We start from the raw sequence: 12,054 nt of genomic DNA on the forward strand, positions 1-12,054 counted from the left end.
TTTCCGAAAAATACATAGATGCTCCTAAAAATAAATAGTATTCCAGAGTTGACCAACGTAACTTAACCTTTTTACAGTGTAGAATTGAAAAAAAAATTGTTTTGAATTTGTACAATTACAAAACTTCTGACAACTCTACAACCAGTCGTTAGATGAAACCAAAGATATAATCAAATGCAAAGTGATTTTAGACATCTGTGAAATTTGCTTGATAATTTTTACGGTGGAATTGTATGTATACAATTAGAAGATTTCTGTTTTACCGACACACATAGTTTGACGTTTGGTGAAAAAATAAACATAATATTCTAGGTTAGCTAAAATTGGTTCCGGTGTCTTTTTGTTTTTGTGAAGATTTTTTTTTACTGAAAATGAAATAAACCGAGTTACGCAATGGTTCCAAATGGAAGATTAATCACTCGTGCGTATCAACGTACAAGTTTACGTTCATGATACCCGTTAAATAGGGCGCAAAAGGTATGTGACTGATCTCCAATATATTTTCTAACGTTATTGTTTCGTATTTAATATGCATGCTATATTTACTATAATGAAATACTTTTTTTACAATTTCAAACACATAAAAGACTTTAAAAAATATCGGGGTAAATGACAAAATAGAAAATCGATGATGTTATAAAAAAAATTGATTCACATTATATGACTGACAAAATTTCATATAATTAATTTGTGTGAAAAATTATCTTATTTTTCCGTTATTTGGATTGATGGAGTATTATATTTATTGTAAATGCACAAGGACAGGTATTATTTATTACCAAAACAATTGTTAAGGATGAAAAAGGACTATTTTGTTATCAATAAAATGATCACCGATGAACGAATTATTGCAAATCAGTTTCCATTTTCTAAATGAGAATGCTAACAAGTTTTTAAAATATTTTAATTTAATTTATTGTTCGTGTTTTAGTAAAGCCTCTGATTTAAAATAAATAATATTTTTCAATGCAATTTACATTATATTGACGAACCATATGTTTTAATATTTGAATAGTTGAAAGAAATGTACCAACATCTTAGCAAACACGTTTAAAAATAAATTTTATAACAGCACTTGGATGTGACGTTTTTGTACGATTGTCACAAAACATGTTTAAAATTTTCTTTACCTCAGAACTATAATAATATTTTTACATTAATAGAGTTATCATGTGTTTTATTTGTTCATAAATTTATTCAATGCATTCTACTAATTTATCATTTTATTGCTACCTAAAAAATATCCTCGCATATTTAAATGTACCGTAGAACGGGGATAGTTGAACTTTGATATGTTACTTGAGCCCAGTACAAAAAATAAATAAATCTGTATTTGGTCTACGATAATGAACGTATCGACATGATTCATTGTTTCCCTGACAGGTGACACTTATTGTTACGATACTTCGATCGATACCACGATCTAAATAATTTTTTTTGTACTGGGCTCAAGAAACACATCAAAGATCAAGTAGCCCCGTTCACGGTACCAAAAATATCCACCTCCATTTGCCAAAAAAATATTTAATATTGGTGTTTGTCGAATAGGCGAATGATCATCTTTTTATACTACTTCTATTTGTACTTCAACCTTCTTCTTGTGTCCAGTATTGAACAAAGGCCTCCCTCTTGGACTTCCACAGTTTTCTGTTAAACACGACTCTCTTCCAGTGCAGGCCCACTACTTTTAATGTCAACAAACCATCTTGTCTGGGGCCTACCCACGCGTCTGTGTCTTGTTCTAGGGCTCCAGTCAAGCACCTTTATCGTCCATCTGTCCTCAGACATACGTGCCACATGACCTGCCCAGTTCCACTTTAGTTCCGCGATTCTTTGAGCCACACCTGTTACCTTTGTCTTTTCCTTTATCCAAACATTCGTTTTTCGTTTTCTAAGGAACATGTTTAGCATCCTTCTCTCCATTGCTCTTTGCGTTACCCTATAATGTTATCTTAACTACCTAACTAACTAACTAACCACCACCCCGCTTAGGCAGAGAGAATAGAACGCCACACCACTCTGTCTTTGCAAACATTCTTCGCCTCTTCCACGTTCATGCATCTCCTCATACATACCCGCCGATTGTTACGACTCCTAACCTGACCACTTTCAAGTATTTGGCATACCTGATCGTGCCATGTTTTTCTCGGTCTTCCTCTGCTTCTTTTCCCAATTACATTCGCCTCATAATATTTTTTTACCGTTCTTTCCTCACTCATTCGTTCTACATGTCCAAACCATCTCAACACACCTTTCTTAATTTTATCGATAATGCTTGTCTCAGCTTTGCATTCCTTCCTTATTTCACTATTCGCACATCTATCATAATTAAATCAAATTATTTAATTAATTATTATCTATATATCTATCTATCTTCGTAGTGAAGTGGTTAGCGCGTTTGGCTACCTTACTGTAGGTCTCAAGTTTGATTTCCAGGAGGGGTCAAAATAAGTATAAGTGAATTTTCCTGTAATGAGATTTATGTAATATTACTCTGGTACCTGAAGCTCAGAGCTGATCACCTTTCGTTCATGTATTTAACGATCAACATAATACCGCCTATATACGATGCAGTGTCTACTTTGTGGTAAGACATGTTACAATGTATGATTAAAGAAAACACTTCGTTTTTTACCACTTGAGTTTTATTATAGACTACATGTTATCTTCACCATTGCTTTCCATTTTTCCTTTGTTTTCAAACTCCGTCCCTTGACTAACCCCTTCCCCTTACTTTCCCCTCTCCTTATTTATAGAACAATTTTATATTTTATATTTTAGTTACTTTACAGACCTGAATGATGGAAGTTTAACTTCTGAAACATGTAGTCTATAATAAAACTCAAGTGGTAAAAAACGAAGTGTTTTCTTTAATCATTACAAAATATCAATGATTTATTTTAAAATTAACTTGTTTACATTTTGTCCAATCTCTTTTGGCTTGAAGAGCCTAATATCGTTCCATTTTTCCTTATTGTTAATTCAGGAATTTCTAAAAAATCTATTGAGAGACAAAACAAATTGTTAGACTGCCTACATAAAATAAATTTACCAATTTTTAATTAAAGTTTTTTTTTTGGATCTGGGTAATTAATATGTCTGTTTATAATATACAAATGAGAATAAACAACATTATGTCCGCCTCCGTAGTGTAATGGTCAGCACGCTCGGGTACCGTACTGGAGGTCTGGGGTTCGATTCCCAGGGGGGGGGTCTAATAAATATAAGTGATTTTTTCACTCTAATATTTATCCGCCTCCGTAGTGTAATGGTCAGCACGCTCGGCTACCGTTCTGGAGGTCCCGGGTTTGATTCCCAAGGGGGGTAAAATAAATATAAGTGATTTTTTCACTGTAATATTTATTCAAAATTACCATGGACTGATACCTGAAGCGGAGGACTGATCACCTTTCCTTCATGTATAAACGATCAAGATAACACTGTGTTTATATGACACAGTGCCCTATGCACCATTGGGGTGCGGATAAGGGTTTTATTATTATTAATATTTATCCAATATTACCCTGGACTGGTACCAGAAGTGAAGGGCTGATCACGTTTCCTTCATATGTTAACGATCAAAATAACACTGTGTTTATGTGATGCAGTGCCCTATGCACCATCGGTTGCGGATAAGGGTTTGAAGAAGGAAGATGAACAATATGATGCAATATAAAAAGCATTTAAAATAGTATCTTGTCCTGGTAGATAAGAATTAGAAAATTATTATATCGGCGTAACAAAGGAGTACTAGTTCAAATAGCTGCCATTTAGTTTAAAATAATGAAGAGTGAGACCAATCTTTGTTCGAGGTCTTCAGTTAGCTCAGGTGTTTCCATTGAACCATTTACAAAGTGTTTCTTTAACATTGGAACATCAAGTGAAATGTAATTGTAAAATAATAATAATAACCTCAATATTGATCACTTCATCATTGTTGATGATTATCTTTACTCCTACGTCGGAGACTTTGTGGCAGCTTTCTGATTCTCATTTTTTTGTTTGCATTTAATAAATATAAATAGTCATATTTCAAACCACGAAGCGTCATATATCAACATACTTCGATTGTCACTGCTTTTGTTTGATTGATTTAAAAACTGATTAAATAGGAAAAATATAATTAAATATGAATTTATAAAATAAGTAATTACAATATAACTTTGTTTTAAAATCACTATAAATATTTTATTATAACTTAATTATAATGTCTACCGGTTTCGAAGCTAACCGCTTCTTTATCAAGACTCATTAATACGTATTAATTAGTATTAATCAGTCTTGATAAAGAAGCGGTTAGCTTCGAAACCGGTAGACATTATAATTAAGTTATAATAAAATATTTATGGTGATTTTAATACAAAGTTACATTTTAATTATAAAATGGAAAATCACAAAGTTAGTGCTTCAAATATAAATTTAAAAAAAATAAGTTTTTCTTTGAAATAAATATATGGTTTTGAAATAAAAAGAGTTATTGAAAGGTGAGGAGTTAAAAAAATATAGAAATATTCTTTTCAATAAACTCGTATGTTCTAAAAAAGTCGAAATCCAATATATATTCTCAAAAAAAAAATCCTCGCGAAAACACGTCCGACCTCTAGCGCAGCCATCCGCGTTCTGAATTTGGAGATTGCGAGTTCCCCTTAGAGTTAGATTATTTCTCTATTTTTTCATTATCAGCAAGTTTCTTAGAAAAGAGAAGAAAAAAAAAGAAAAAAAATTACAACTTACCCGTACCAATTTAGTTTAATATTTATCGAATTTGTTTTTACGTTTTCCGAAAACGGAAACTGGAACGAATTTTTATTACAAATTTCGTAGTCAAGCGTCCATCGAATTGAACTATGACGAATATTTCGATAGGAAATTGAAGAAAAGGTTTTCTATAACACATAGATTTTGCATCAATTTATAAAAAAAAGAGTTGGTTCACTTTTTACATAAAAATTGCAACTTTTAAATTGCTTTGTACGATGAATACGTGTAAAATTGTGTCGGGTTGTGGTCCCGTGGTTAGAGTCGCGGACTCTTAAGTCAGAGTTTTTCGGCTCGAACCCACTCTACCACAATTTGATACCTTTTTTCTAATAATGAGCCGCTTAGGCTCACAGAAATAATACGAAATTTAAATATTTGTGTAAATATTAAAAACACAAATATTTCTCTTTTGAACAAAATTAAATAAAAATGGACGTTGATAAGATATTTATTTTATTTTCGCAAATACATAAGTCATATTTATAATATTCACGATTAGTAATTTCTATTTCTCATTTTGGGACATGGTATTAAGGTTAACAAGACTGGAACAAAAATAATAAAGTTACAAAAAAGATTAAAAATAAATAAATACAATAATAATAATAATACATGGCAAAATATAAAAACAATAAACAGGCATAATAAATAGGCACAAGAAGCATATTTAAAAGAAATAAATGAGAAAAACATAAGGTAAAAGAAGCATATTTAAAATAACAAATGAGAAAATATTAAAAAAAACATAAGGTAAAAACAAAATAAGAAAATATGACTAAACACTACATATATATCTTTCCATAAAGTATTTTTTCAGATCATTTATTTTGGATCTCCAAATGGGTTTGTTTATTTGCAATTTGTTATTGCCTATAAGGTATAATAATATATCTGTTGAATTTGATGGGAGAATGTTTCCAATAGTGTTACGTAGTATGTGTACATACAATATGTACATTGTTTTTTGTAAAAGAGAATGGGAGAGCGGATTGAGGGCGTTGGAGAAATATCTGAAATTACCAAGTCAATTAAAATCTAGCTGTGCCAACAGTCAGTGCTCTTGCTTACTGCATGAGAGATGATATCTGATTTTAGAGATGAAAATAGCTTTTAATATGTTGTTTAAGGCTAGGCTTACCAATATTATGAAGCTCTAAACCGGGACAGGTAGGAAAAAAAACATACACAGTGGAACCTCTTATAACGAGCATAATTCGTTCCAGCATCTTCCTCGTTATGCGAAACATTTTTCCCATAGAAATCAATGTAAAATACGATAATGCTTTCCATGCCGAAAGAATACAATTTTTTTTGTATTTTTTATTAACGTTTATTTGTTGTATCGTGGTTAATTCGTAGTAAGATCCAGAAGTTTCTAGCCCGATGGAGTACCTATCTCGATAAATTTCATCCTAACATACACGTCTGGCGATATTTTACGATATTCATTGAGTATTATTTTTTCACATCTCATCAAAGATAAAGAAGAATATGGAACTCTGGGCATTTATGGGGCTGACGACCGTCATAGGCTGGTTTAAGTGATCACTTTACACACGTGCAACATTCACCAATTCTACCTATTATTGACAACCACACTACTCAAAATCAAAGTTCTATATATCGCTCACTCCTTTCAAGAACGTCATAAATAAAAATAACTTGATTTTTCAGTAGAACGTTTTTAAAGTTTAAAAATATAATACAATGTATTATATATTATATCAAGCCACTTGTTGAACTTTTTACTGTGCAACAGATCTTTTTAGGTAAAACCTGAAGGTTTTTTCTCCATTTGAAAAATATTTAATATATTTAAAAAAATAATTAAACAATACCTTTTCTTCAAAATGCAAAAACAACATTTTCTGTCCTGTAGCGGGTAAATATTAAGTTAAAAATATGCCTCTTTTGCTGGGATATAGTACATTTTCTGGGCATTCTGAAAACATGCACAACTGAAAATTGACGATTTTTTATTTATGACGTTCTTGAAAGGAGTGAGTGATATATGAACCAATTTTGAAACATTGTTCTTGAATCACTAGAACTTCACTAGAGACATCTATTGGTGAGATGAAAAGAACCTTATATTCATTAAGTGTCACATTGGAAACTTCTTTCTTTTCAAAAGAGGGAATAATATGTTGAAATATGGCCAAATGAGCGGTCAAGCAATTCAGAAGATGACCACAAAAACATTTGGCATTATAACCAAAACAAGTTTGAAGTATTATTTATGGCATTATTTTTTGACATCTCATCAAAGATGAAGAAGAATATGGAAGTCTGGGCATTTACGGGGCTTACGACCGTCATAGGCTGGTTTAAGTGATCACTTTACACACGTGTAACATCCACCAATTCTACCCATTATTGACAACCACACTACTCAAATTCTTGGAAGTTCTATATATATGAACCAATTTAGAAACCTTGTTCATGAATCACTAGAACTTCACTAGAGACATCTGTTGGTGAGATGTAAAGAAGCTTTTGTGATCCAGATTTTGTGAACAAGTATTTGGACACACTCAAAATGTTGTTATTATTTATGGATTTTGCATTGAGTTTGTGGAATAAAATGACGATTTAAATTTTAAATTAAAACACTTTTACAGGACCACTTGTTTGAGTTTTTTAAGGCCCAACATACGATAAGTCCTTTATTTATTGTTTCGGCATTTACTTTGTTGTAAGACATTATTTTTTTTTAAATTTAACACTTGAATATACCACTTTAATGAGTTTTATTTATATATACGACTGGTTTCGAAAACTTACAGATAATGTCATTCCAGAAAGTTAATGCCGAATCGATAAATAATATAATTGTGGTAAGACATGTTAAAATGATTAAGGGAACACTTGTTTTTATACTACTTGAGTTTATTAATGACTACTAGTTCCGGCAGCTATACTTCCATCGTCAGGTCTGAATAATAACTGAATATACTTGTTATTGTTATTAATCAGTTATTATTCAGACCTGACGATGGAAGTTTAGCTTCCGAAACTAGTAGTCATTAATAAACTCAAGTGGTATAAAAACAAGTGTTTTCTTTATCATTTTAAAACGATAAATCGAACATTAATTTTTTTTAACCCAGATCACATTTGACGTAATTATTATTTTTTGCTGAAAGTACCGTTTTTGTATTGAAAAAATAAGTTTTTCTTCGAAATAAATATCCTTAAAGAAAAGAGTTATTGAACGTTATTATTTTGTTTCATTTCTATTCAACCAGCTAAGCCACATCAACGAGTGTCCGGGTACCCTAGATTATTTGTAATATCGTTAAAGACATTATTGTTCAAAACCCTTATCCGCACCCGATGGTGCATAGGACACTGCATCATTTAAACGCAGTGTTATCTTGATCGTTAACACATGAAGGAATGGTGATAAGCCCTTCGCTTCAGGTAGTAATAAGGTCTAGGGTAATATTGAATAAATAATATAGTGAAAACTCACTTATATTTATTTGACCCTCCCCCCTGGGAATCGAACCCGGGACCTCCAGTACGGTAGCCATTACGACACACTGATAGCCAATTGATTTTTTTTCCTTCGTTTAAATCGTGCCAAATATTACATGATATCTTAACTGTGCAACTTTATACAGGGTGGCACAAAATTAATCACGCTGTCGGAAGATTAATATTTTTTGCAAATGGCGTCGTACGTCAGTCATATTTGACATTTGTGAACTAGATAGCTGCAGTATACCAACGTATTTATGAAACGGGCACAAATGTGTATCAACACTGGCGGCAGCCACTAGACGGATATAATTTTTTTCACTTAAAAAAAAAAAGAGATGCAAATAAAGATTGCCATCACTCAAAATCTTTTTTCTATTTAGCAAAAAAGTTATTCAAAACCAAAATCGGATGATTAATTTTGCGCTACCCTGAATCTATTTGTATACTGCATCTGTCTAGTTCACAAATCGCTCACTCCTTTCAAGAACGTCATAAATCAAAAATCGTCAATTTCCAGTTGTGCATGTTTTTCGAATGCCCATAAAATGTACTATATCCCAGAAAAAGAGGTTTAATATTTACCGTTTACAGGGCAGAAAGTGTTGTTTTTGCATTTTGAAGAAAAGGTATTGTTTAATTATTTTTTAAATATACTAAATATTTTTTAAATGGAGAAAAAATATTCATGTTTTGCCTAAAAAGATCTGTTGCACAGTAAAAAGTTCAATAAGTAGCTTGGTATTTATTTTTAATACATTATATTATATTTTTAAACATTAAAAACGTTCTCCTGAAAAATCAAGTTTTTTGATTTATGACGTTCTTGAAAGGAGTGAGCGAAATGTCAAATAAGATTGATGTACGACGCCATTTGCACAAATTATAACATCTTCGGATAGGGTGACTATTTTTGCGCCACCCTGTGCAAAAGATACGATCGTACACTCTAAAAATTATATAAATCGTGCGAAGCAGCGATTTGCAAAGAATATCGAAAAAATGCTTTAAAAAAACCATTCGCGATTTCTGATACCGAATCATTGGACATGAAGGCTCATTTCGATCGTAAAAAAAACTTTAAAATATATTAGTATAAATATGTTGCACTTCGCAAACGGGTTATCGCTTTTTGCATCGAATGTTTTAATCTCCAAGCGATTGATCGGCTCTTTTTACTACGTGTCATGCGGCTTATCACTGATTTTATTGTAGAGATATATGAATGATTGAAAAGTGCTTGACAGCACTATTAATAATTTTATTGTATAAAGTTTTATGCCAAAATGTTATAAGTAAAACTTCACATATCGCTCACTCCTTTCAACAACGTCATTTATCAAAAAACCTGATTTTTTCATGAGATCGTTTTTAAAGTTTAATAATATAATAAAATGTATTAAAAATAAATATCAAGCCACTTATTGAACTTTTTACTGGGCAACAGATCTTTGTTGGTAAAACCTGAAGGTTTTTTCCACTTGAATAATATTTAGTATATTTAACAAAAAATAATTAATCAATACCTTTTCTTCAAAATGCAAAAACAACACTCTCTGCCCTGTAGTGAGTACATATTAAGTTAAAAATATGTTGCTTTTGCTGGAATATAGTACATTTCTGGGCATTCCGAAAATTTACGATTTTTGATATATGACATTGTTGAAAGGAGTGAGCGATATGTTACTGGAATAAGCAAATATTAACTAATTAACTAGCCATCACGCTGCTTCCCCGTAAGGGTAGGCAGAGAGATTAGAGCGTCACGCCAATCTGTCTTTGTACACAAGCTTTGCTTCTTCCACATTCATACATACACGCCGATTATACCGACTTCTGGCCTGACCACTGTCAAGTATTTGCGATATTTGATCATGCCAAGTTGTCCTCGGTCTTCCTCTGCTTCTTTTACCAACCACATTCGCCTCATTAATTTGTTTTACCATTCTTTCTTCACTTATTTATTCGATATGACATCGGCGGGTGCGTATGAGGAGATGCATGAATATGGGAGAGGCGAAGAATGTTCTCAATGACAGAGTGGTATGGCGTTCTATTCTCTCTGCCTATTCCTACGAGGGGTGATAATGGGTTTGTTAATGTAATGGAATGTTTATTTTTGTTAATGTAACTATTGTTTAATATATACTTTTTTAATGTAAAGTTGTACGATTCCGGTACAAATAAAAAAAATATATATAGCATTATGTCATTCGACCGTAAATATTAATGATGCAACTGAATTTACCTATTAATCTCAAACAAAACTTATAATCTAAACTTATTGTAACACAGCTTTACTTTTTAAATCGATTTTTGCCTTTTTTGCTATGCTTTTTTTTGACTTACCTCCTTTTGCTTTCCATTCCCTGTCCATTGTCAATAAAACACATAACCACGTGCTGCCCGCTCAGTCGCGGTTTGAGTCTCGGCGGAACCGGTCGTCTCGATATCACGGGGAAAATCCGCACATCGCGATTTCTCTTCTGCATTTTCCCACAACTACCAATTCTCGTAATATTTACGAAATAAAAACATTTTTTTTTTATCCATTCGTCTTCTTCGCTCATTGTTTAATTGTGTTTTGTTTAAGTAAAGTGGTTGAATTATTGAAATATTTATGACAATTTGATTTCTTGCGGAAAATACGCTACTTTTCACTGTAAAAGGTAAGTTTTAGTTAATCTTCTCTATACTTTAAAAGGTAACATTCAGTTCTACTCTTACCTATATAATATAAGTTTCACTTAATCTACTCTTCGCTATAAAAGGTAACTTTCAGTTCATCTTTTCTTCGCTATAAAATGTATGTTTCAGTTACTCTACTCTTCGCTATAAATGGTAACATTCAGTCGGTCTACTCTTTGCTATAAAAGATAACTTTCAGTTAGTCTACTCTTTGCTATAAAAGGTAAGTTTCAGTCAATCTGTTCTCCGCTATAAATCATAAGTTTCAGTTATTTTTTTCTTTCGTATAAAAGGTTAGTCTAAGTTTCTCATCTGTCCGATTTTAACATCTAAAAAGAGAATGTTTTTTGCACTTTTATATAGTTTTTTTTTTCTTTAAGTTTTGTACCAAAAAAAAGATTTTTGCTTCTTAAATTTCCTGAAAGTTTTCACAATACTCACAAATAAGCGTATCTTTTATTTTTATTTTTATAATAGTGGCAAAAAAAACAATTTACTTTATTAAAAAGAGCTCTGGTTTTTTTTTGTTTGTGATATATTTTTTTAAATATAAAAACAAAAAATAATAAGAATTATACCATCAATAAGAACCAATTTACACGAAAAAAGGACTCCCTGAATTTTTCATGGAACGCTTTATAAACTTTTATCTTTTCAAACAAAATCTATTTTAATCGACGTTTTTAATCAATCCTTATTTCAAAGTTTAGCCAATAATGAAATAAAGTACATGATAAATTTAATTATAAAAAAAAAAATTCATCGCAGATTTATCAATATATTTTTTATACATAACAACCATATTACCGGTATTGCACTTTTGTTATCCTGGTATTGAATCATTGATGCGGCAGAAACAGGCTTAAGTGACTCTGAAATCTAGCTACGGCTTATGCAACACCGCTCAACATGACCCTACTCAGGCTTTAAGTTTTAGGTTTCATAGCCTATGCCTACTCGTGAGTGGATTTAATCTTTATGTTTAAAGTTACTATAATTTCATGTATTTCGTGAGTGAAAATTCTAGGCAAAAACACTCGCTGCTTAATTTCATGAAAATTAAATCGATTTTTTTTAATTTTCTTGCTTAAAAAAGTTCTTTGTACTTTGCACATTGTGCCG

The 12,054-nt window shown here is 31.6% G+C and overlaps 1 pseudogene across 1 annotated transcript in view; it reads left to right on the forward strand.

Annotated features, from left to right (window-relative positions):
- The first annotated feature begins 295 nt into the window (after positions 1-295).
- The window catches only part of LOC148300640 (sodium-independent sulfate anion transporter pseudogene), a 44,319-nt pseudogene continuing 32,560 nt past the window's right edge, over positions 296-12,054 (forward strand). Inside the window, exon 1 of the transcript XR_015838914.1 lies at positions 296-477. The product of XR_015838914.1 is annotated as a sodium-independent sulfate anion transporter pseudogene (transcript). The remainder of the gene's footprint in view (positions 478-12,054) is intronic.

Source organism: Brachycentrus maculatus, unplaced genomic scaffold, assembly GCF_059751285.1.
Source record: "Brachycentrus maculatus isolate JH-2025_06_01 unplaced genomic scaffold, ASM5975128v1 h1tg000683l, whole genome shotgun sequence".
NCBI lineage: Eukaryota > Metazoa > Arthropoda > Insecta > Trichoptera > Brachycentridae > Brachycentrus > Brachycentrus maculatus.